This window comes from Nannospalax galili, unplaced genomic scaffold (assembly GCF_000622305.1).
Source record: "Nannospalax galili isolate Female #2095 unplaced genomic scaffold, S.galili_v1.0 scaffold72, whole genome shotgun sequence".
In the NCBI taxonomy this organism is placed as follows: Eukaryota; Metazoa; Chordata; class Mammalia; order Rodentia; family Spalacidae; genus Nannospalax; species Nannospalax galili.
The window spans coordinates 7,729,998-7,754,840 of NW_008336933.1; positions in this window are offsets into that span (position 1 = coordinate 7,729,998).

The window sequence follows — 24,843 nt, forward strand, 5'->3', positions numbered from 1 at the left end:
GATATGTCTCATTAGCATTAATTGTAGAAGCTGGATTTTTTTTTGTCTCTAATTAGCATGAAAGAGGTTTAATTTTTAAAATTATGTTTGATTTGATGAAGAGATTGAATAGGCAATTTTTAAAATGTGCATACTAAATCCTTACAAAGATTACACAGTTAATCCATGCACACAGTAAGCAATTAAAATATTCAAAAGGATATACAGAGAAAGAAAGTCTTGCCTACAGCTTGGGGTTGGATGATCCTTATTTTCTATCAAAACAGTCTTAAGAGGGCAGAAGTGGGAGAACTGATGCTTTAGGAAAGCACACACTGAACCGAGGAGGTTTGGCTCCATGGTGGCTTAGGAAAGAACAGGATCATCAGTCAGACTGGCAAGGGACAGATGCCAGACGATGACATTCTGTTAGGGGCAGACAGTGATAGGACAAGTGAATGCACCCGACTTTGGTCAGTTACCCTGCTACTTTGATAATGAAGGAAAAAGGAACTGTGGGATCGAACTTTACTGAGATCAGCCAACGATTTGTCTCGTCCTCTGTGTTATCATTGAGGAGTAGGAAAACAGTCTGAGTTAGGAAGGGTAGGATGGGGTCCCTTGGTCCTTCCTGTGTATTCGCTTTCTGTGTTTCAGCAAGTTCTGGTTTGGACAGGAAGTTAATACATTCCAAAGGGTTTCACGTGATAGTCACAAGGATGTTTGATCAAACAAAGGTGGGCAGTGAATGGCTGTTAAGGGGGCTAAAGATAGCCCAAGATCATTTGGCTCTGGATCTGCAACATTCTCTAACCTCTCCACAATCACTGAAGCCCTAATCAGTCAGCTAGTCTTTGAAATTGTTTAGTACAGGTGTGGCTGCTTTCCTGGAACTTTGATTCATGGTGACAACACGGGACTCTTTTTCTCCTGTCTTCATGTCTTTATACTGCCTTTGTTTGAGATAAGGTCTCATTATATAGCTCAAGCTGGTCTTGAATTTGCATGCTTCCTCCCAAGTGCTGGGATTATAGGTGTCTATTACCATACCCAGCTGTATTGTGTTTGTGACAAAGGTAGACAGATGATGCTGGGAACCATCTAGGTAGCCTTGGCAAGACTTTGGAATTCAAAAGCTAAGGAAGGCTGAGGGGACCAAGTTGAAATTCGGCTCCAAAATCAGATTCCACATAGAATGCCATTCCAAACAACCACCTAGCAATGACATTCTGCACTTAAAGAGGCTGAGATTATATGCACTACCGACCTGAAAAAACATTAGTCCTATCACAGCTGGGTAAAGTTAATCCTGGACTCTTACTCCCCTTCTGTGTTAGTTACTCGTGGATTCAACTTCAGGGCCACTTTGTTGAAGAAGTGAAAAAAAAAAAAAAGATATTAATAAACTGAAGAAAGACCCAAAAATGTGACTTTAGAAATCATGGGCTATGCCACAGGCTTTAGCAAGCAAATCCTTACAGATAATTCTATCTTCTTGCAAATGCTTATTTGCCTTACTTAGACTTGATAATGCCCACCTATGCCAAATTTGCTTTAACACAGTACATTGTAAAAAGACCTCCAGCAGATACTGCTTAGAATGACTTTACAGACCCAAAGCCACCCCTCTTGCCTAAAAGATCCTGTGAGCAATCTGGACACAACTCTACCACTTCTGTAAAATGATTACTGGTGTCACAGTTGAGGACTATTTATAGGTACTGAACAGAAGTGTCTGGAAAATGCTAACACTAGAGTTTGATAGCCCCCTTATCAGCGTTCTTAAGTGCCTGCAATTCTTAGAACCATTGAAGTGGGTGGCTAGAAGTGTTCAATAGAGGCGACCTGGTCTAGCCCTGCCATGGAGGTAATTGAGACAGGTGTGATTTGCTCAAGGTTATGCAGTTAGTGCTGACCTGGGATTAGGTGTCCCGACTTCTCACCCAGTGCCCTCTCTCCACTCTCTCCACCCGACCCACTATTGTTCATGCTAATTTATTGCAGGCTCTATTGCTACAGTGCCCTTTAATTGGTTCATATTCATGGGACACTCTCTTGAGGATAAGATTACACTTTTATTTTCTCTCATTTACTTCCGACTCCTCCCTGACCCACAAAGTCCTACACTGCCAGTCACAGCCACTGAAACCCTGGCTGAAACCAGTAAGAAGGGCTTCCTGCCAAATGACTTTTGGCCAGGCCACAAGTGTAAGGAGCTGAGCACAAAGGAGAGCTTCCCTGTGTTCTTTGTCATGTATGTTACACATCAGCCTTGAGCTAATTTGATCCAGCTCAAACATGTGCCCCAGTGACTACGCAGATGCTCAGAAGGTTGGAATGTTAGGTCTGGAAAGAGCATTAGGGCGAATTCAGCCCTGAGGTTCTGTAACTGTGCTCTAAGGAACCTCAGAGGGGTTCATGGGGAGGGAGTTCCCTTCTATTCAGAGCTTCAACTCTAGCCCAGCGTTCATTTTCACAGTGAGAAAACAGAGGTTCATTCAGGCTGAGGGCAGAGTGACTCTGGTTGCTGTGTGAATACAGTATACCCAGCTAATGACAGAGTAGGGCTGGAAATGGACTGTAGACACTGCCTCCTCACTACCTCACAGGGAAGGACTGGTCCCTCCAAGAACCTGTATCCTAGACTCCACTGAGAATTGAGCTTCAGAAAATAACTCTCCAGAGGCAGCTTATCAGGCAAAGGGAAAGGGACAAAATTAACTTACTGAATGACTACTGTACCCCAGCTGTGGAAAACATTTCCATTCAAGTGGATTCCTGGAGAGCTAATGTAATAAATACCACCTCTGCTGGCTTTCTTTCATTGAAATTGAAATTCTATTTCAATTTGAAGACTTTCAAATGAAGTCTTTTTTTTCCCTTTCCTTTAAATCTCACAAAGAGCTTGAAGAAGCTCTACCAAGTCCCTAAGAGGGGAAGCGAATGACAACACAGCCGGGCTCCTAAGGAACACACGGAGTGACTCTCCTGCCTGCCTGCTGACTCCTTTAACTCCAAAGTTGCTGACCAGTGCTACTGCACATCCTAATAGGAATTGTTTTTCTCTTTAAGGCTCTGGAAGTCAGCGCTGCCAGTTGCTTGCAAACTGTGCAAAAAGTTGACGCTCAGTTAAAAGAGAAACAGAACTTGAGTTTCCCTGTATCCTGCTTGGAAAATGGCAGGGATCCCTCCGTGCCTGTTCTCTGGGGAACACAGCCTTTGTTACATGGAGTTCCCTTCTCCCTAATCTCTTCCTATTCAAGTTCTTGTGGTTCACAGCTTGCAACATAAGCCCTGTCTTTTGCTAGCCGTGGAAAACACTGCTCATCTTGTCGCTCAGCTGCTGGGCGGGTCTTGGAGCAGCTGTCCCTTAGGGACATGGGTGAGGTAGAGTGCTGTGCCTGTGAATGCCAGTGATGGAAAGATAACAAATGTGCCATAGAGAGAGAAAGCATCCACATACACGGGATGCCAGCTTTCAGGGGTGCAAGACATTTTCAACTGCCCTTGTCTTTCAAAAGGCTCCGCATTTCACGAGGGTGGCAGCAACTCCAAACTAGGCAAGTTTCAGGTCTTTCTAGTTAATCATATGCTAGGGATTCTCACAGGAACTGGGCTTTCCTCAGCTTCTGGTCATCTGAATCTGTCTGGTGAAAACCAAGTCATTTTGAATCAACTGGATTTATGTAGGTGCTGAGAAGGAAGGGACCATGGAAAGAGACAGATCAATGAAATGGGGTTTGTGTCAGTTCTTGCCAGGGCCTTTGAGGCACATGGTTTAAGGGTGTGTTTCCCACAGAGGGCAGTATAATGCCTGCTTTCCTTTAGAATCTTTGTGTTTTCACCTTTAGGATCTAAGATCTGTATGTGTTGCTGTTAGGTACATCCTTAAAAGTTGGTGGTAGTTAGGTGTGATGGTGACTCTAACTTGTCTGTGTAGTCTGACTACTAAGGTTTATATTTTGGGCTTTTTCTCCCTCTAGCTTTAGAGATAAACATAGTAATCATCCTTCAATGTCAAAACTAAACCATAACTCTTTTTGAAAACATTTGGACTTAGCTGAAGAAGCTGTTTCAACAGGCACAAAATGATAAAGAAATCTAAAGCTGTAGTATCATTTGACACCTTCTGCAGTACTTTTGAAGTCATGATTATATTCTCACTCACTTAAAAGTGGCAGCTCTCTGTATTTTATTTTTAATTTTTATTTATTTTTAGAAATAAGGACTCATTTTGCAGTTCTAGTGGCCAGGAACTTGCTATGTAGACCAGGTTGGTCTCAAACTTTCAGTGATCCTCTTGTCTCCTCTGTCTCCCTAATATTGAGACTACAGGTGCGCATTACCATGCCCAGCCTCTACATCACATTTATTTATTTTCAAAGAACAGTCATGCAATGCCCGCGGAGGACAGAAGAGGCTGTCAGATCCCCTGGAACTGGAGTTATGGACAGTTGTTTGCTGTCATGTGGGTGCTAGGATTTGAACCCAGGTCTTCTGCAAGAACAGTGTTCTTAACCACTGAGCCATCTCTCCAGCCCCTTATGTCACTTTTATAGAAAAACAAAACATCTTTTTCTCTCAAGTATCTAAATCTAAATACTACTTTAAGAAATTAAAAAAAAAAAATTGTAGCTCCTTAGTAAAAATGAGGCAAAGACCAGTAAAGACTCCCGGGGCAGGAGATCAATGCCCCAAATGAAACCTAGGAGGAAGCATGTTGGCCATGGACACTGGATGGTGGTTGAACTGCTGTGTTTTTACCAGTAGAAATGGTGACTGGCAGCCCTAAACCAACTCCTTCTCATTTGGGAAGACGGCATGAACTCAGTCCCTTTTCTGTCTCTCCTTCCCTCCCTCTAGAACTCTAGAACACTGTGGGCATGTCCTCTGAGGCAGGGTCCTGAGCATTTTCCTCACTGGCGCCAGTAGAGAGGCAGAGGGAAGAAGGCCTGATCATAACCACATTGCACTTTGATAGGTATTGCATCCACGATGTCTAACTTAGTGTTCCTGTGTGTATTTTCCCAGTGGAGAACGCCAAGTAAATCCCAGAGGGGACAGAGCAACTGGTCCACCCCTCCCCCCCACGGGATAGGTATTAGAGTGTTGATATTCATGGAACACTCCTGATATTCTCTCCTTTCTGTAATTTAAGCATCTGGCTAACACAGATGAGCCAGGGATGCACTGTGCATTCATGATGCGCTAAGGGTTTTCTTTTGGAAGAGATTTCATCTCTGTTCTCTGGTGATGTACTTCTGTGCTCTCTGTCTTTGATTTCTCTCTCTCTGGGAGAGCCATTTTAGATCACAGGATGAATGCTGAAAAGGACAAGCCAGAGCATCAGGAATGGGCCGGCCAGGAACTCTAGGGACAACATTCCTCATGCTCTCTTAAGAGCTTAGAGGTTTGGAACTGGTGGCAACTGGTAGTTTTCAGTGTTTGGTAAACAGCCAGTATCCGGAGCTCTGGGAACAGCCTTGTTTAGCTCTTTGTTTAAGTTTTGGGCTAGAGGCTCACAAGAAGTTGGTGCAGGGGAGGGAAATTAACAACCACTACTTGTTCATAGCCGGGCAGCCAAATGGACAGCCCTGAAAGACTCAATCCGACAGCAGAGAAAGAGGCCGCCGACCAGTTTTGGACCAGCAACCTTTAGAGGAGGACACTCCCCAACCCCCAACTGTTCTGCATCTGCCTGGCCGCTGGCCAAAGATCTGTGAACACTGCAGCGTTGGTATGCTTTGGGTGAGGCTTGTGGCCATAGCAACAGGATGGGAGAGACCCAGTTCCAGGGAGTAAGAACTGTGGCCAAGATACAAATGGAGCAAGCAAGAGACTGGGAGGGGATGTCAAGGTTGGCTTTTGCAAAGACTGGAGTCCTCTATTGCTGTGGGCAGAGCTGCTGCAGTCCTGGTTACTTAGGGAGCATCTCGAGCGTCTCTTTTCTCAGTAGGTGTGGTTCAAGTCAAGAATTTGTCAAACTCAGTGAATGTCATCAACCCATCAACCTGCTCCATTAACCACAGATGTACTGTGGTACATGATCATACTTAAATACCCATGTGCCTAATCCTTCACTCAAGGACAATTTTCATTCTACGATAAGGAGGCAGAGATGTTTTATATATAAGTGGCCTGTGATTGGAGTCCTGGGCTCACATATGAGGAAGTAAATTCTAATCCTGGCAACCTCATTGACACCACCCCCCATGTATGATCTTTCTGCACCTTAATTTCCTCATCTATAAAATGAAGGAGTTGGTGATGAGGTCGGGCAGAGGACAGCTCCAGTTCTGAACTTTTGTGTGGACAGACTGTGGCATAAAAAGATTTCGAGACACTTCTATGGCTGAGTCTTCGTCATTTCCTGATTTCCATTTCCTTGAAGCCATCAGGTAGAGACGAATTAAGATAAGAAAAGTAGACAGCTTTCTTTTTTTTCTTTTTTCTTTTTAAAACACTCTTTTTTCAGAGCAATTTTGAGTTCACAGCACAATTGAAAGGGGAATGTTCAGAGATTTCCCAAGTAACCCTCATCCACACTCTCCCCCATCATCAGTATCCCACAGACTGTTCCATTTGTTAAACTGACAAATACATTGACAGATCATGATCACACAAAGGATATAGTTTACAGCAAGGTTCACTCTTGGTGTTGTTTGTTCTATGGGTTTACAAAAAACAGAGTAAGATACATATCCGCCAGGCTCAGTGGTTAAGAGCACTTGTGCATAAGCATGAGGACCTGAATTCAAATCCCCATGACCTGCATAAAATAACTAAGTGTCAGGGCTGGAGAGATGGCACAACAGTTAAGAGCACTGGCTGCCCCTGCAGAGGACCCAGGTTCTGTTCCCAGCACTCACATGGTGGCTTAACTGGAGTCCATAACTCCAGTTCTAGGAGATCTGACACTCTCTTCTGATGTCCACAGGCACTACATGACACGGGTGCATTCACATACATGCAGGTGATATGCTCATACACGTAAAATAAAAATAATAAATAAAATATTAAAGAAGAGCTAAGTGTCGCCATGTACAAGTCTATAACCCTAATGCTTTTAGGAGGGGGAGTCAAGAGAATCATGTGGGTTTGCTGACCACCAGCCTAGCTCCAGGCTCCATGAGAGATCCTGTCTTAGAGGAATAAGGTATAGAGTGATAGAGCAGGACACCTGACAGACATCCTCCTGTAACCTTGCCACAAGTGTGTGGACCCACCCACCGGCACATATACCACACACACACACACACACACACACACACACACACACACACACACAATAAAAAGGGAAAAAAATATATCCACTATTAAGTTACAACATAGAGTAGTTTTCACTGTCCAAAAAATCCTGTTTATTCTTTGTTCCCTTTCTCTTTCCTTCCCTCCCTCCTTCCCTCCCCCTAAGCCCCTTGGCAACCAGTGATCTTTCCTGTCACCTTGATTTTTGCCTTTCCCAGAGTTTCATGTGATTGAAATCATACAGTGCATGGCCTTTGAAGATTGGCTTCAGATAGATTATTTTGATGCTGTTTAGAGACAAGGCCTCAGTGACCTGAAACTCACCTTGGATTTAGCAATCCTCTTGCCTCAGCCTCCCAAGTGCTGGGATCCAAGCAGGAGCCACTACACCCACCTCACACAGTTTTTCTTTCCCTCCCTCATTCCCTTCCTTTTATCTCTCTGGACTCTTCGAAGAGGCACCTAGTGTCAAACTCAATGGTTACTTTGTTTTGGTAGTAACTGTATCTAGTCTCATCTCCTGTTCTTATCTGCTGAGCTCCAGAATGCTCCAGTACGCTTTAAGGCCAGACTCTCTCAGGCTCACTTTTCCTTTCACAACTGGCCACCCACAGGAATCTATTCTGCCAGACAGACCCCACACCTTCCTCCCCAGTGACCATCACCTTAGCCCCAGCAGTTAAGGAGCATTTGAAAATTTTCATCTCAATACCCTACAGTGCAAAAGAATCAGGTGGGGAGATTTAAAAAAAAGGACGGCAAGGAAACCATTTATTCATACTTGCAAATTCTGGTTCAAGGCTCTTGGGAGGGACCTGGGCAATGGTACTTTTTAGTTTTCCAGATGATTCTAATGTGGAATCACTTGGGAAGCCACAGTTAGAACAGAATCAGCCTCCTGTTACAGGATGTAGGACAGCCTCACCCGGAGATGGAGGAGAGATGTTCTTGAATTCTGATGTTGCAGCATTGTTGAGGCCCTGAGGTAGGAGGCCTTGTGATCCCCAATTCCTGCTGTTTGAGACTTTGTGTAATTCTCTCCACTCTGGATTGTACCTACTGACTCACCTCCAACTAGGAGCATATGGCAGAATTGGTGGAAACTTTCTTCCAAGATTTCATGTCTTCTCATCCTGCCTGGCTGCTCTGGCCCCTGCCCAACTCCTTGCAGAATTCTTGCTCTGAGGGAAAATGGCTGATGGTTGTGAGTAGCTCTGGGGCAGGGAAGTGAAACGGGTGCTGTCCTGGAGCCTACTGACTCCCAGGTGAGTAAGCTGGAATGGGGGGTGGGGGGCTTCTCTGATGCTGCCCTACCATGAACACAGCCCCAGTCTATGCTGATTTCAGCCTTTGTCAGACTCCCCCAGCTAAACCATGCCCAAATTCCGGACCCCAGAAGCCATAAGATGATAAATGTTTCTTGTTTTAAAACATTGGGCTTGGGGGTCTGTTATGGTTTGAGTCTGTAATGTCTCCCATAGGTTTATGTGTTTGAATACTTGGTCTCTAGCTGTTTTGGGAAGGTGTGGAACTTTTGGGAAACAGGACCCAGATGGTGGCAGTAGGCCACTTGGGATGGGCCTTGACAGCTTTGTTAACTTGGCCCTGTCTTAGGTCTGTCCATCTCTGTGTCCCGTCCAAGATGCAATGATCTGCTCACGAGCCCCTACCACCATGCCTTCCCTGTCAAGATGGACTGTCCCTCTGAAATTGAACCAAAATAAACCTTTCCTCCTTTAAGTTGTTCCTGTCTGAGAGTTTGTCACAGCAATAAGAAAATGTTGCAGCAAAAATAACAAATATACTTCTGGAGAAAAGAGCTAGCTTCTTTTTTAAAAAAAATATCTTATTTTAAAAGTTTTTATGTGTATAAGTGCATTGCCTGCATGTGGGTAGGTGCACCTGTGTTGTGCGATGCCAGAGGAAGTCAGAGGAAGGCGTCAGATCCCCTGGAACTGGAGTTACAGACAGTTGTTAGCTGTCATGTGGGTGTTGGAAATGAACCCAGGTCCTCTGCAAGAGCAACCAGTGAACCATCTTAACCACTGAACCATCTCTCCAGTCTGAGAGCTAACCTCTTAGCAGGAGCACCTTCCCGGAAGGGACAGGCTTCCTATCAATTTTGAGGAATGGCAGGTCTAAGAGTATGTTCCCTATATAGGCAGGGCCCAGGTTGCTAGAGGTAAGGAAAATCAGGGAACCAAAGGTTGTCAAGTATAGTTCTATATACAGAGTCCTGGGGAGGAGCCTTGTTAAGATGCCCATGAGCTCAAACATGTGAGCCGGTGGGAGTGGGGGTGGGGGTGGGGGTGCTGGATTCTGCAAGCTCCTCAGTGTTGCTATCCTGCCCTTCTGGACACCACATGTTTGTGGTAAGAAGCTGCGCTCTTTGTGTTCCTCTGACCTTTTAAATGGTCTTTGTTGAGACCCTGAGGGTGAGGCACGAAGCCGATCTTTGCCTTTGTGGAGTTTAGAAGGGGGAGCAGCACCCTCTGGAGGCCACAAGGTAGAGGCTCTGGGAAGGGACAGAGCCAAGGTTTCGGCTGAATCCCATGAAGAAAGGCTTATTAGGCCAAAGGATTCTTAGCTGATTTTCTCAAGTTGCCTTCATCATAGAGGGACACACATCCTGGGAAACAGCCTCAGAAAATCCTTGGAAGTCTTTTTTTTTTTTTTTTTTAAAGGCCATTTCTTGCAAATCAATAGAATGTATTTATTACCATATAAATCTAATTTCCTCCCTAAACTTCTGCCCCAGCAAGATGTAGTTGGTCTAAGTACTCCAGGGAGCATATATACTCTCCTAGGTAGAAGCTGGCTCACTGCACCTGCCCCCGCCCCCACCCCAGATCCCACTCTTGAGATTCCACCTCCTCCCAAGCCTCCCTGCCTCTTCACCTTCCCTGGCCCCTCCATCTTGACATGCTTCTTTCTTTCCTCACAGCCTGAGAGATCTCTCTTCCCCCACTTTAGTATCTACCAAAGGTGGTCCAAAGTCAAGCACTTTGAATATGGTAACGGTCAGGCCCACACATCCCAGACCTCCAAACACACCACTCTGGAGAGACTCTGCCCTCCCTCATAGACCCTGAACTCCTGGAGAGATCCCATCCTACCCTCCTGGCTCAGTTCCATTCTTCTGGCTAGATACTGCCCTCCTAGCTCAGTCTCTTGTCACTAGGCTCTCCATTCCCGGAGAGATAGCGCTCCCAGAATTGATCCTTTTGGCCGAATTCCGTCCTCCTGATTAGGCCTCACCCTATGGCCACACCCGGCCCTCTTGTCTGGGTCCCGCCCTCTCTAAGCCCCCCCATCCTGGAATGAGTGCATATGTCCACCTTTTTGACTTACTTCCATCCTGCTGGCCAGGCCTGCCTTATTGGCTGTCTCTGCCCTTTTAGCTAGACCCCTCCCTCTGTGATACGCCTCACTCTCTTAAGTAGATCCCTCCTTCGTGTCTCCACTCCTCCCTCCTGAGTGGGCACGCAGGCTCCCAACTCAACCCCATCACTGTTTTTTCCCCTTCCTCTTCCTGGTAGTGGAATTTGACCTTGAAAAGGATATAGGGTGATTTTCCCTCAGTGTCGTGTTTTCCAACCTCTTTCAGGCTCTCCTTGCGCTCAACAGCTCTTTACACTCATGAGTTCTCCGAAGTGCCTGAAAAATTCTTGAAACCATCCTGATGACCCAGATTTTTCGTTCCATCCCAGTTCTGTCGAATGCAAATCTCGGGGGAGAAGTTTGGGAATCTGCACTGCTGCACTATTAGCCGTTCCTTTCACAGGCAAGTTTGGGAAGCACAGCTGTGGTTGGCCCAGGCCGCCCCATCCCAGACCCCTGTGTGGCTGTTAGGGACGTCTCCAGCCCTGTCTCCCATCATCACCCAGCCAAACTGCTGACTCCTTTCTCACTTAGAAGATTGAGGCCATCTGTGGGCTTTCCTGTGCTTCCTGCCCCCACCCTGGACAGCCTCCACATTTCCCAGTCCTTCTCTCTCAGAAAATAAACATCTTCCCATGCTGGATTTCTACCCTCCCTGCTGGTCTCCTTTAGCATGCTGCCCCTTCTGATCCCCCTTTGTCCATTCAGCCCTTCTCTCACCAATGTGGTTGCTTTTTTCCATTAGACTTTGTCATGTCTTTCCTAAAACACAAAGCATCTCAGTAACCTGGCTTCTCCCTCAATCTATCAGTTCATGTCCCACTTCTCCCTGAGCCCAGTTCATCTTTGTGGGTCTTGACCTAGTGCCTTCCCTTTCTGATCTCACACGGTGTCCTGCACAATGCTCTGTAAGGCCCCTGCAATGGGTCCACTAGAGTGTCCTGCAGCATCAAGCTAGAGGTAATTGTTAGGAAGCTAAGGACTAGACTCTGGGCTTGCCTTCAGATGGGACAGCCAAGCCACATGGATTTGTTTCCTCTGACATTTCTGCTCAGATCCAAAAACTATATCCTTGATACCTTCTTACAAACACATGAGGCCTATCGTTGTGTATGTACTAGTGAGCTTTCTCTTACTATCACAAACTGTGAGATAATAAACTTATAAGGAGGAAACGTTTATTTTGGTTCATGGTGTCAGTCCACGATCATTTGGCTCTGTGGTCCCTAGGACTATGGCAGAGCAGCACACTGTGGCAGGACAAGGGGTTGACCAAGCTGCTCACCTTCTGATGAGCAAGCTTAAAAACAGGAGAAGAAAGGAGGCAGGATCCCAATACCCCTTACAAGTTCACTTCGCTCCATCCCCTGACTTGACTTGTTCTTACCAGGGTCCATCTCTTAAAGGTCATCAGTTCCCTATAGTACACACGGGCTCTTTAACTGACACATATCTAAACCATAGAAATGTGAATAACTAAATATGGCTTAACAAGAAATGTGACTGTTCTACATGGGCTGAAAATTGTGAGGTCTAAAGTGAGCTTCTTTGCATATAGACTTTGGTGTAAGTCCTCAGGAAAGATCATCAGGAGCTAAGGAACTTCTAAGCCAAATGCTACCTTCAAACTGTACCCAAGGACCTGGTGCTGAATATATTTACTCCACCTACATCCACCAGCCTGATGAGCAATTCTTAGTGAGGATGGGCCCTCAATGTTGCTTCACAGCCATGCAGCTCAGTCCTTCCCACATTTTGCCTAATGGTGAACATCTTTAGGGCTTGTACAACACAGAAAGTGAAGGCTCCTTGTTTATTCTGATCAGGGTCAAAGAGAAAAGCCAGGAAGACCCAGTGCCTTCATCTTTCCCTTGATGCTTCTTGCTTTCTTCAGAAAGACCTTCTCTTGCAGTTTTTCACTCTGATCAATGAAGTGTGGTTAAGAGAATTCTTTAATAAAGACATTTTAATTGAACCCAGATTCTAAAATGAGAACAACCACAAAGGGAGGAGGTTGATTGATAATTCAATTCTTTCCTCTTGTTTCATGCTGGTGGTTTCAGAGTAGACTGTTGGGACAGACAGACCCATGAATCTCTTACATCATCCCACAGGCATCCTATGGAATCTATGGTCAATGAAGAACTGATCAAAGAGAAGCTTAAGAGAAGAAGAAAACTGGTTTTGGAGGTTGGCTGAAAAAACTCACTAATAAGACCCTCAAAGGAGTTGTGGTGCTCATGGTTGCCTTTACGATGACTTCAATTGGGAAAGCTGGCAAGAACAATCCCTATATGCTCAGGCCATCGTCCCTCACATCTCTACGAACATCTCTATGGGTTTAGACAGTGAATTATATTCAGTGTACTCTGCAGATCGCTATTTTTGATATCTGTTGTGTCTAGCACAATTCCTGCTCATATTGGAACATGGCAAATATCATTGATTAATTCAGGGAAGATGTCTATTTTTCTGAAAACCTTGTCTAATGAAGAATTTGAGTTTTTAAATCTATGGAAAAAATATGTATGAAGCATGGTGACTGACTGAATTGGAGTTAGGAGTAGATGAGTATTTTATGTGACTTTTCCTGGGGAAACCCAAGCACATGTCTACTCATCCAGATACGTTGCAGATGACAAATTGAAGTAATGATTACACCCAAATCCAACATGGTGAGCCAATACATTTGTTGGGTTTACTTAAAGAAGTTGTAGGTGAGGGGTTACTTACACAGATGGACAGGCACAAGTCAAAGGTAGCTGTATCATTGAAAAGCCTATTCCAGCCTGGGTACAGATTCTTGAAAGTCATAGCCCTGGAGCATATATGCACAATGTGAAGGCAGCTTGGCAGGTCAGAAAACCTCCCCTAGCCTGCTCTGTACTCCCCTGGTTAGTATCTTACCCAGCAGGTATTTATTGTTTCCATGACCTTGGAGGCAAGGTCCTATGTATCTTGTTAGTTTCAAGAACTTCTTCAGACTTGTGAGTTGTTTACTTCCTGAGTCATGAGGAGCTTCCCTGTTCTTTCCTGGAGGGGATGTTTCAACTTAGAACTTCCTGAGCCTTAAAGATCCTCCCTCCAAGCTGGACTGTTTAAATATTTTATTATTTTTTTATTTTATTTGTACGAGTGTTTTGCCTGCATGTATGTAAGTATACCACGTGTGTGCAATGCCTACATAGGTCAGAAGAGGGTGTTGGATCCCCTGGAACTGGGGTTATAGATGGTTATTTGCTGCCATGTAGGTGCTAGGAATCGAACCCAGGTCCTCCGGAAGAACAGCAAATATTCTTAACCACTGAGCCATCTCTCCAGCCTCAGGATGGAATGTTTAAACTCACAGGAAAATCCTATACAACAAGAAGTGTAAATCTATGATTTGGAGTTACAGGTAGGCAGTATGGACTTACATATTGTGATGGCCAATCTTGCTTGCCAGCTTTACTGAATCTAAAATGAACAGAAATGTGAGAGACTTACTTGATCAGATTATTTGAAGCTGGAAGACCAGACTTAAATGTGAGTAGAATCTTTTGCTAGCAGACCATACAACAGAACATGGCAGACAGACCCGTCCTCCTACGACCCTGACAAGTATACTGTACACCACTCATCAAAGAAGCTTCTTTTTGCAACAAATGGGGAGCAATGCAGAGTTCCACAACCAGTCACGCAGAGAATATACATCTGAGAGATACCCAGCCGTCAGTGACATATCTACAGTGGTACCTCTACACCAGAGGCTCATAATGGAACAGGCGGTAGAGAGAATATTAGTGCGTTCCTCAACTCTCACCAGTGAAAATTCCTTATACCACATAGTGTGTGTGATGCATACAGAAAGCCACAAGCAGTTACGTTTTAGAAAGTAAGAGACTGCAGACTGTGTGTCCCTAGCTGGACTTCTGTATTAAACCTTACTCACCCATGGTTCAGGGACATTGTAGAAGAGGGGGTGGGAAGATTGTAAGAGCCAGGGTTGGTCCATGAACATAGGGAAACAGAGGCTTTCAGGCCACTGGAAGATTGCACATGTGAACTTATAGCAATGGTGACACTGAGCACAAGACCCATGCCAACTCAGTCAGACAAGGGCCCAGAATAGCGTGAGGAAAATGGATGGTGGGCCAGTCCTAGACTGAGGATTGTTGGAGACTGATTGCTTTTGGGTGAGGGAGAGTAGACCTTCCTTAAGATCTCTAGATAGGCTGACTAGACTCCAGTGGATAAACTTGCACTGAAGGACATCTGGGTTATAATTCCTTAACTGGATAGGATTTAACATGTATGGCAGAATGCATGAGGTTTGGTGGCGGGGAGAGGGCATGGATTTGGGAGGGGGTCTAGATTTGATTGGGAATTCTTATATGAAGTATACAAAAGCTCAATAAAAAATATTTTTTAAAAAGGCCTCGTGAACTGAGCAACTATCGGATTCTCTGTTTCTCATTTTATCAATTCTGTTCCTTTAGAGAACCCTAGTAAATACACACATGTAGCTAATGTTCTTTTGGTGCGAAGATTCTTCCTTATGGTCAAACGTCATTGATAGGGGAAAACTAACCTAATTTGGAAATGATGAACTATGACCTCAGTATAATCTTGTTCTGTGTGGTAGAAGAGTAAGTACTGACAGATGTATTTGAAAAGAACCTTATGTACTCCTAGTAATAAGTGTGCTTGTTAATGTATATAAAAGCAATAGAGCTTTGGAAGCTTCAACTTGTTCTCAAATCAAAGACCACTCTGAGTTCAGGCTCGGGCTGAGATAAGACAGGGCAGACAACCATAGAAATCTGTCTGTGAGCACCTGGGAAAGCACTGCCTCCTGCAGTGGTATTTCAGGAAGCACTTCCTACAATGTCTTATTTGTTAAAATAGCTAAAATTGTTCTGGCATCCACATATTACTGGGAATTGTCCCAACCCGACACTTACCTGAAATAGCTGCTTCTTTGTGAAAATGATTATTTAAATTCCCTATAGTAACCTGAGGGGCACACAGACTTCTGTACTGGAAGTCTCAAATCCACCAATATGATTACTGTCAAGGGATGATGCAAAAAATCCTCTAAAAACCTGTATGTACTTCTGGTAGGGGCTTCAGTTTATCCGGAGAGCTATTCATAATAAAGAATAACTTCCTCTGCATCCTGAGTATGACTTGAGTCTTCTCAATGTGCCAGGTCAGCCTTGGGTTAATTCCCATAACACCATGTCTTTCTACCCTAGATCCAGAAAAATCACTTTGATGGCTGAATTGACAGTAGTTACAGTCAATATTCCTAGTTGGATTTCCTTCATGTAGCACAACTGTTATAGTGCCATGGCTCTTCTGGACTTGTTTGTACTGGAACAACGCAGATCTTCTTGCTTTGACAGCTTCCTAATGCTATGTATTCAGGGTAATCTCTTATGAAGCTATGTGTGTGTATGTTCACTGAACATTTTTATTGTATTTCATTGGTAATTGCTATTGTAGGGGAGGGGTAGAAACACTTTTATAAATGACAATTAACAGGAAAGATGAATAACATTTATTTAATGGTAGTTTTATGTGTCATGGGAGACTTTGTGTTGACAGCTTAGAGACCCAGAGTTAATTACTTAGGTTTGATGAAACATAGACAGCTCTGTAGAAATATGATTGGATCAAAAAGGCATGATCAAGTGGCAATACATTTATGGTGGTAAACCCAGCAAAGCTTGTCTGTTTAGATGACTCTGAAGTTTATCTGTGTAACAGTTCTTCCTCCTGGTTGTGGGACAAGGCCCTTTCTAGAACAGGAGTCTTGGGCTGGGGGTATAGCTCAGTTGTAGGGCACTTGTTTAGCATGTTTAAGACCTGGATTTAATCCCTAGAGAAAAAAAGAAAAGAAATCTTATAACTTACAATTAAACAAAGTGGATCAAAAAATATCTGTCAGGCCAGGTCTTGCGCAGAAAGATGGGAATAGTTTGGTTATATTTTTAAGCATTATGGGTGGTTTCTATGTCCCTCTTGGGGAAGAATAATTCTAGTTTCTGTCTTACCTGGGAGAATGAAAGATGAGAGATGAGAAGTGGGAGGTTGGAGAGAAACTTTGTTTCTGAGTCAGCCTCTGAGGTGAGGCCTTACCTTACAATACAGTTTCCTGGGTTCTAACACCACGATTTGCAAGTGTTACCCAGAGCACGCAAAAAAAAAAAAATGTAAGGTAGAATTCATTCTCTGGTTATTGAATGTACTTTCCTGATTCTTATGCTGTACTTTCCTGATTCTTATGCTGTGAGGGCAGAAGAACACATCTTCCAACCCTGTCTATTCATGATACTTTGGACTGCATTTCTAGAGGGTGGTCTCTTTTAGTGTTCGCCCCATGCCTGCCTTCTACACCCTATCGTCAAAGGTGAGGACAGGGCAGAGCCTCTGGGGGAGCAACCAGAGAGACCCCACTCCGCAAGGAACATTCGTATCTTTGCCTGCACAGCCTAAACCCCGGAAAAGCATGATGTCATCACATGTGCTGGAATTAAGAGCAGATCTGGATTGGTAGACCCTCTAGTACCTTCAAGTGATAGCTGGAAGCCCTCAGGAGACTTCTTGGCACATAACACAGAGCCCGAAGAACAAGAGATGACTGTTTCTCCCCCATCCTTGGTTACTTCTGACTGAAGCTGGCCCAGAGTGGTACCAAGAGGAGGGCCACCACACTATGAAGACAAGAATCTGGGTTAGCATGTTGTTAGCCCAGAACACTGAATTTATCTTATGTCTAATGTTGTTCACATCAAGTCAGCATGTGTATTAGTTACTTTTCTGTTGCTGTGATAAAACACCATGACCAAGGCAATTTCAAAAAGGAAGAGGGGGCTTTGAGAGTTGGTCAGTGGTGAAGAGCACTGGCTGTTCTTGCAAAGGATCAGGGTTCAGTTCCCAGCACCCACATGGCAGCTAGTCCGTAACTCCAGTTCCAGGGGGATCTGACACCCTCTTCTGACCTCCACAGGCATTGCGTGACATGGGCGCACCCCCCCCCCACAGGCAGGCAAAGCACTCATACACATAAAATAAAAATAATAATTAAAATATTTTTTAAAAAGAAGGAAGAGGTTATTCGGTTTATGATTCCAGAGGGATTAGAGCCCTTAGTGGTGGGGGAGGCATGGTGGCTGGAGCAGAAAGCCGAGTGATCACAGCTTCAGGCAGGCACAGGAAGCAGAGAGCAACTGGAAATCTGGCAAGGCTTAAGAATTCTCAAATCCCAATTCCAGTGACGTGCTTCCTTCAGCAAGGCCGCCCCTCTGAAAACCACCCAAAACAGCTCCATCAACTGGGGACAAAATGCCCAAATACTTGGAGCTCAGTGGGCACATTCTTATTCAAATCACCACAGCATGTTAGCACCCTAATGTGATCATAGATACAGTCTGGTGAGGAGTCCTAGTCTAGCAGAGGGGAGGGTGGTGATATGCTAGTCTGGACGGTCAGTTCATGTAGCTTAGCTATGCCCTCTTCTCTTGCCTGAGTTGAAGCTCTAAAAAAAAAACAAAAAAAACGATGTGCTGGAGCGATGACTCAGTGGTTAAGAGCACTGACTGTTCTTGCAGAGGCCCCAGGTTCAATTCCCAGCACCTACGTGGCTGCTAACAACTGTCCATAACTCCAGTTCCAGAGGATATAATACCCTCTTCTGTGGGCATTGCACAACATGAGTGCACCCACCTACATGCAGGCAATATACTCATATACATAAATTAAAATAATAAGATAATTAAAAAAAATCGATACAACTAGGGATCAACCCTTGGGTTTTTCATATGTTAGGCAAGTATTCTAGCATCAAGCTGCCTCCCCAGTCCTTTTATTATATTTTGAGACTATGTCTCATTAAGTTGCCCAAGCTGGCCTCAAACTCATGATCCTCATCCTTCAGCCTATTAAGTACATAGGATTACAGGCACGTGTGACCATGCCTGGCATGGGTTACATCTCGAACATCTAATTTCCATTTCAGAATGCATCTCATCCCAAACCTGATACCTCCAGGTCCAGGGAGTTCACAAAGTCACATGGCTCCAGTGGAAGATGTGTTTGGCTTTTGCCTTGAACCAGGTTCCACTCAAAGGTGACACCCTTCAGTGTTATCCAGTTTATGGACCAGAGCAGCATTCCCAAGAATAGAATGTACCACCACAAGGAACAAATGAGGCACACCAAGCACTGTTCTTCCTTCCTGTGGTGAGGAATGTGAGACTCTGGAGGCAATATTTGGAAATGACCCTGACCCTTGGATAGACCTCTAAAGACTTAGAGTGAGAATCTCTGAATGTTCACAGTTCATCTCCCATCCTCTCTACTGTGTGCATCTTACCAAGGTCTCTAGTGAAATAACCACCTATTGATCTGTCTAGCCATCAAAATGTGAGGGTTTTCTGCAGGATGGTCAGATAGTCTGTGTATCTTTAAGCAGAAGGCATTAGAGCTAATATAACCCCATGGCAAAACTCTAATTAGATATTGTTCTTTGACCTACATGAATGTAAACTCTTTCTGATCCTCTTTCTAGATCAGAATTGAGAACAGTGTATATCCCAGGACAATGGCTACATAACTTGTTGCCCTAGCCCTTCTGAATCTGCAACAGTAGAGACAGTATGTAACATGTATCCAGTAGTTTTGAAACCATCTAGGTTTTCCCCTTTCCCAGTGACCTAAGCAAATGTCCAAAGGTCCTTTTGGGTGATGACTATTGTAGGCTGACCTGTGTTCCTCAGAAGATGATCCACTGAAGCCTTAGTCCCCAGGACCTGTGAATAAAGCTTTATTTTGAAATAGTCTTTGCAGATTTAACCCAAGTGAAGATGAGGTCATTAGGGTGGATCCTATTTAAGTGTGACTGGAGTCCTTGCAAAATGGTGAATTTGGACTGTTACCAGGCTGGAAGCCATATGGGTTGCATGAGGCAAGGCTTGAGTATGCATTTACTGAGGATGGAAAACATGAACCACTCTTCTTTCCAGAGCCAAGGCACAAATTCACCGTGGTATTTTTACCCAGGGGTTTTAGACCCTGATACATTCTGAGCACAGTATGAGCAAGTGGTCTTAAAACAAAGGGTTATTCTCAAGCAGAATCTAGGTCTCCTGCCTGGCCCTCCGTCTCCAGAAATCTCTTTGTTGGGAGTCCTAAAGCATTCCCAGGGCTTTTTAACTGGCAGCTATGTTTAATGAGTATACTCCATCACTTCAGATATTCTGTTAGGACACTAGGATCCAAACAGTGTGTACTAAAACTTGGGCTCATTGGGAAGACTTTCGTTTCCTTGGGTTCTTTGCCAGTCTTTGATTTAGGGAAGTAAAGGGTGGAGGCTCTGGTAACCATGGCAAAAAGAGCACGAAGTTGGAAGTACATAGGTAGAAAGAGTGGGCATGGTGGTGGGGCGAGTGTGAAGGGTCTGTTGCTCTGTGGGGCAAGGGAAAAAGCATGTATTCCTCCAAAGGCCCCATAGGGTCATGGATCTGGTCAAGAGGGTGAAGTCCACAAATACCAGGTCATGGTATTCAGCCTCAAACCTTTCTAGTTTTAGGAGCAGAGTGAAGATGAAAGGAAAAAGGGAATGTTTTTCTGTTTGCTCCTTTCTCTTTTACCCACCCAACTAATCAGGCTCACCTGGGTGCAGTTCTGTATAACAGAAACATATCTCTTCAAAGCAGCCTGGGGTCTACCAAGACATACATTCATATTCACACATACAAACACACATACACATTATGTGTTCATATCCACCTCAGTGTTTCAGTAGTGCTTATACAAGTGGGGTTTTGAAGAGCATAGAAATTTCTAGGATCAGCAAGCTTCCAAAGTGTGCTGCGAATTAAAGCCTATGTGCTGGTACACAGGATCTGATCTCCTCCTCCTCCTCCTCCTCCTCCTCCTCCTCTTCTTTTTCCATTTCTCTTCACCCTTCCTCACTTCCTTTCCTTCCTAGTCTCCTCCTCTTCCTCTTCTTCTCCTCTTCCTCCTGCTCTTCCTTTTTTCTTTTTTTTTTTTTTTTTGGTCTTTTTGAGACAGGGTCTCCCTGTAGCCCCAGCTGACCTGACCTGGAACTCGCTATGTAAACTAGGCTGGCCTTGAATTTACAGAGATCCACCTGCCTCTGCCTCCCGAGTGCTGGGACTAAAAGCACGTGCCGCTATGCCCAGATCTTCTCTCTTTCTTAAGACAGAGTCTCAATGGCCTGGAACTCCAGATCTTTCTGCCTTAGCCTCCCAAGTGATGGGACCACAGGGATCCAGCAAAGACATGCCGTACTAATAGTGAGGGTTGAATTTGAACATAATGCACATGGCTTATTTGTATTTTTCATGCTCAGGAGATTCTCCAAGGTCTACTGCACATCCAGTGCAATGGAATGTGCTTGCACAAAGTCAGGTAAGCAGGAAGAAGATGTGGAATATGACTGTCTAGAATTTACAGAAGAAGAATCTCTAGAGGTTCACACATTATATGATGAAAGGGCAATGGCTGTCATAAACTCGTGTCATCTTCCCACATAGTTCTCATAACTGGGACAAATGTATTGAATGCCCCCTTCATGCCTTACAACATCCTTGAACTTGACTTGGGTTCTGAAGTGTGGGAAGGAAAGATGGTTTCTACTTTACCAGCCTGGTCTATCAGGATTCACAGTAACGGAACCTGGTCATGTGCAGAAACTGAGCTCACAGGGCTTGCATGTACGTAAGTGCACCTGTGTCATGCAATGCCCATGGAAGACAAAAGGTGTCAGATTCCCTAGAACTAGAGTTATAGGTGGTTGTTAGTCACCTTGTGGGTACTGAGATTCAAACCTGGATCTTCTGCAAGAATAGACAGTGCTCTTAACCACTGAGCCATTTCTCCAGTCCCTCAGCTTTACTTTTCATAGTAATATGTTAGGTAACACAGTTTGGCTCTGATGACATAATACAGACTCCTATCAGTTCCTTCAAATCTTGACTCTTAGATTGTGTGCCCAATAGCATGCTTGGAAATATAGCATAGAAATGCCCAAGCTGCTGCCTCACACACCTTCCCTTTATGGGGAGCCAGAGGGATTGGACGCGAGGTCTCTAAAGAACATATACCAAGAATCTAGAATGTGTAGTGTGTTCCTTTTTCCTTCCCTTTCCCTTTTCTCCCCATTCCCTCTCTTCTTCCCTTCCCCTTCCCCTTCCATTTCCTCTTCCCCCTCCTCTCCCCTCCCCTCCCTCCCTTATCCTCCCTTCTCTTCTCTTCCCCAGTGTCTTGCTATATAACCAAGGCTGACTGTAGACGCCTAGGCCTCCTGCCTCAGGTCATGAGTGTTGGGATTATAGGAGTGAACAAGCACGCCTAGTCAAGAATCTGTGTTTGTTTAGATCTAAAATGCATAATGTATGTCTAGAGTCTATAATGTGTATAGACTCTAGACCACATAATGAATATTTAGAGTCTAGAATGCCTAACTGGAGTCTAATTTCATAGCCTCAAAAATGGGACAAGACCTGGCAATACCATCCTTTCTCTGAACAAGCACACACACAATGGAGAAAGAAATTAATCGAATTATCTATGCACTGGGCTTTTTCCCCCTAAATTTTCCAAACAGGTAATTCACCCTTAATTCATGTTGATAAGAATTTAGATTTTAAGCAGTATGTGGTGACAGCACACCTTTAATTCCAGCAGAGGCAGGTAGATTTCTGTGAGTTCCAATAGCCAAGGCTACATAGTAAGAATTTGTCTCAAAAAAAGTTTTAGAAATCTAATTGGAGAATTTTATTGTTTTATTAACATGTACTTATTGTCAATATTAATGGGGTGCAGCGTATTTCCTCACATAATACAATGCCATCAGAACAGGACCACTGCCATTTCCCTGTCTTAGTCACGTCTTCATGTTTGGAGTCTCTAGGCATTTCTCTTCTAGATCATCTTAAACTGTAGAATAGTGAACTATCATCACCATGCCCTAGATCACCAGGATTTATTTCCTTTATAGAGCTGTGTTTTGTGACTGTCTTCTTTCTTTGTGAAAATTTTATTGAGAGTGAATTGAACAGCACTGTCCTCTCATCATAAAATTCACAGTTCAACCCAAATATCTTTCCCATGGCTTAGTGAATTGTCGCACTCTTCTAATTGTGAGTGTGATGCCAGCATTTTATCAGTGCTGTGAAACAGCACTGAAAGCTCCTTAAATGTGAACTTCTTTTTGTAGCATAGGACACATGCTTTTTGTAGCAAATACATTCTGCGTCCTTCGGCTAATGTCAGAATCTCTCAAAAGACAGCACTGTCTGCTCCCCCTGCCGGCTTCTTCTCTAACACCGTTTGATCCGATTCCTTGCTGACTCCCACCATAGTCACTTCGGGATATTTTCATCTTTGGTCACAATTCCTTCTTTAGATTATCTATTTTTGTAAAATGTCACATGGGTTTGTCAGTGCAAGTCAAGGAAGCAATACAACTCCACCCTTTGCTGTCTTACGTGAGTGAAAGCAGACGCTCAGTGACAGGTCACTAAGATACTTTGAAGGATGCAACGTTGATTGGTCACTGATCATGGTACACAGCTACTGTTTCTGTAGTGATTTGTGGACTGAAGACCAACCAGCAGAGTTTGTGCTTTGTGCAATTGCTCACCGTTAATGTGCTGTGCTGACTGAAACTGGAACCATGTTGCTGGTGGCCTGGTATTACCACTTACTGCAGACCAACAGAAATTCATGCATTTGGGAAACAGGTAAAGTGAGGGCCACTCAATGAGGTGTGTGCCTGTAAAATGGGGCACACATCTCCATCACTGGGGTTTTTCATTGTTTTTAAAAATATTTTATTATTTTTATTTTATTTCTATGAGTGCATTGGCTACATGTATGTAAGTGCACTCATGTTATACAATGCCCACGGAGGTCAAAAGAGGGCATTGGATCCCCTGGAACTGCAGTTTACAGGTGGTTGTTAATTATCATGTGGGTTCTGGGAACAGAACCCAGGTCCTCTGCAAGAGCAGCCAGTGCTTTTGACCACTGAGCCATCTCTCCAGCCTCAGTTTTTCATTATTTGTGACATTCAGTTTCTCTAGAAGTTATGGAGATGTTGGGTTTCTCATGAATAAAGAGCTCTATCCCCCTGAGAAACAGTATTTATTCTTTTCTTTGAATTTACTTCTCGAAAGACATAGAAATTTGCTTACTTGATGCTTTCTTTAAAAAATTAATTTTTTGCATGTGTATGTATGTGCATGCATACGTGTGGAAGTCAGAGAACAACTCGTAGGAGTCTATTCTCTCCCTCTACCATGTGGATTCTGAGGATTGAATTTAGGTCATCAGGCTTGGTGGCAAGCACCTTTACCTAGTGAGCCATCTTGCCAGCCCCTTGATGCTTTCTATACAAGCTTTTCTGCAGCATCACCCAGAGTACGTTTATAGATGGTGATTATGAAGAGCAGGCTTGTTAAGAATTAACTTTATTAATGCACATAGTGAATCTTCTTCAAATATGTTATATTTTCTGGACTCTGAATTACTATCATTTAAAAAGTGATTATGTTATTTGGTGTTTTATCACTGTGACAAAATACCAGAGATAATCGGCTTATAATAAGAAATGGTCTATTGTGACTCACAGCTTCGGAGGTTTCCGTAGCTTTTCTGCCTATAGTGAGGCAGCTCATCACGGTGGAAGTGAGAGGCAGAGGAAGTCTGTCAGTTCATGGTAGCAAAGTGTGGGAGAGGAAAGGATTAGGGTTCCAATATTCCCTTTGAGGTCATGCCCCCAGTGACTTAATTCTTCCCCTGTACCTTACCTTTTTTTGTTTGCATTTTGAGACAATGTTTCACTCCGTACTCTCAGCGGGCCCTACCTCAGCCGGCCTGGAACTAACAATCCTCCTGTTTCAGCTCACAAGTGCTGCTATTACAGGCTTATGCCGAAATGCCTGGCTGGACCCCATCTCTTAAAGGCTGCCTTGCCTCCCCATAGTGGGCTATCAAGTCTTTGACAGGTGAGCCTTTGGGAAACTCTGATCTAACCACAGTCTTGCAGTAAGGGCTTTAGTTTGCTAGGACTGAGCCACTGTGTGTCTTAGATCATAGACATTTACTCTGTCACAGCTCTGGATGCTTGAAGCCCAAGATGAAGGCATCAATCAACAGGGTTGAAGTCTCCTAAGACCTCTCTCTCTCTCTCTCTCTCTCTCTCTCTCTCTCTCTCTCTCT